This window comes from Macrotis lagotis, chromosome X (genome assembly GCF_037893015.1).
Source record: "Macrotis lagotis isolate mMagLag1 chromosome X, bilby.v1.9.chrom.fasta, whole genome shotgun sequence".
Lineage (NCBI taxonomy): Eukaryota > Metazoa > Chordata > Mammalia > Peramelemorphia > Peramelidae > Macrotis > Macrotis lagotis.
In genome coordinates, this window is record NC_133666.1 from 371,056,951 (window position 1) to 371,059,158 (window position 2,208).

At 52.0% G+C, this 2,208-nt stretch overlaps 1 pseudogene; it reads right to left on the reverse strand.

The window, feature by feature from the left end:
• Window positions 1-1,646, reverse strand: part of LOC141499140 (ubiquilin-4 pseudogene) — a 25,275-nt pseudogene extending 23,629 nt beyond the window's left edge.
• Window positions 1,647-2,208: the final 562 nt, after the last annotated feature.

The following is a 2,208-nucleotide window of genomic DNA, read 5'->3' on the forward strand; positions in this document are numbered from 1 at the left end:
TCAGCTGCTGTTGGGGGTTGGTGGTGCTTTCCCCTGGAGAGGCACTAGCTGGAATGGATGAGGAAGTGATGGGGGCCTCTGAGCCACTAATACCACCTGCAGAAGGAGGTGGGATTCGGGGTGCTCCAAAGTTGCCAAGGCTGGGCACCAGCCCTGGGGCCTCCGTCTACACCATCTGCAGCCCCTGTTGAATCTGTGGCAGGGCCTGAATGGCCTGGGGGTTGGTGAGAATGGACAGCGAATCTGGGTTCTGCATCTGCTGTAGAAAGACAGGAAGCTGGAGCCTGAGCTGCTCCTGCAGCTGGGGGTTTCCAGCAAACAATGGGACATTCACCATGATCTGAGCAGCGATGTTGGGGTTCTGGGAAAGTGTCTGCAACATACTTCTCATGTATGGGGCAGAGATAATGTTTTGCATCAGCTGAGGATTCTCTGAAATTTGCTGGAGAAGACCTTGCATCTCAGGGCTATTAAACATCCCTGAGCCCAGGCTAGCTGCATTGATCCCAAAGGGGTTGGAGACTGTTGGATGCACCTGGCTGGTCCCTGAGCCTCCGGTGCCCTCCCCAGTGGGCCCTGGGGCCTGGGAAGGGGGTGCTGAGTGACTCCAGGGGTTAGGGAGAGGCTCCCAGTTCTCAGTCCGGAGAGGTTGGGAGAAGGAGCTGTCAGAATTTCCCCGCCAAGGAGAAGGGATTGCTGCCAAACTGTTCCCGAGCAGCACTGAACATGGGCTCCTGAATGTCTGTGTACATTAGGCACAAGGCATTGTATCCCCCAGGGATACTCTCCAGGTTGCTCAGGGCCCGGTCCAGGTTGCGCATCATCTCTTGCATCATCGCAAGATTTCGAGCCAGTTCCATGGTCAGCTTCATTAACTCTGGGTTATTGAGCATATGGCTGATCTCTCTGGATTCCTCTCCATGAGCTGCTGCATCTGTGGGTTGGCCATGATCATATGGAGCATCAGATCAGGGTTGGACATCATGTCTTGGACAAGGGGCTTCTCCATGATCTGGGACAACATCTCAGGACTGGACATCAGCTGCCTCTGCATCTGCTGTTGTAGCTCCATGAAATTAGCCGAGCCAAGACCGAGGCTGCCCAACCCAAGGATGCCCCCAAAGCCAGAAAGTATGGATGCAGGACCACTAGAAGACCCATCCCCAGCTCCTGAGGTTGGACCACCTCCACTGCTCCTCCCACTTCCTCTAGCAGCATCAGGGATGGTACTGCTTGAGGTGGATGGCTAAGTAGGGGCAGCAGGTGAAGCTGTCGTGGCAGCTGGAGTAGAAGCAGCATCTGGGGAAGACGAAGCAGCAGTAGCAGTGTTGGTGGCAGTGGTGGCAGCAGTGGCAGCGGCAGCAGCAGGATCTTGAGCCTTCTGTGGGGTCTTGATCACCAAATGGACAGTGAGCCCATCCTTAATCCCATACTGATTATATGTGTCTCCATCTTTGAGAATCTTGCCAGGGAAGATCAAGATAAGCTAGGTCTTGCTGGGCCTTGAACCTCCGGGAAATCTCCTTTTTGAACTCCTTCACCGAGGCGCGGTCGCAGATCACGATCTCCTCCTTGTCCTTGGGGGTCTTGATGGAGACTCGGATCGGGGCCCCGGGCCCGGCTCCGGCCACACTCGGCTCTGCCATGCAGTCGCTGCCCGGCCCCGGCTCCTCCTCCCTGCCCAGCCCGGCTGGCCACGGCTTCCACGGCCCCCCACCCCACCCCAGTCTCCTGCCCACCCTCTTGCTTTTTGTTTTTTGTAAAAGACAATGACATCACAGAGGTGAAGCAATGACAAGCACATAATTTGGATTTGGGTAAGTAGGTGCTGTACTAATTCACCAATCTCATTTTCTCCTGCAGAGACATCTGGGTCCAGTGGTCAGATATGAATCAGAATTTCCCCAATCGATAAGTGGTTAAGGGATATAAATAGACAGTTTTTAAAAGAAAAAAGTTAAGTTTTATATATAATCATATGAAGAAATGCTCCAAGTCATTATTCATTAGAGAAATTCAAATCAAAACTAATATGAGATATCACCTCACTAAGATTGGCCAAGATGGAAAAAACAGGGAAAATGATCAATGCTGGAAAGATTGTGGGAGGATTGAGACATTAATACATTGTTGGTGGAGTTGTGAAGTGATCCAACCATTCTAGAGAGCAATATGGATCTATTCCCAAAGAGAAATAAAAATGTTTAT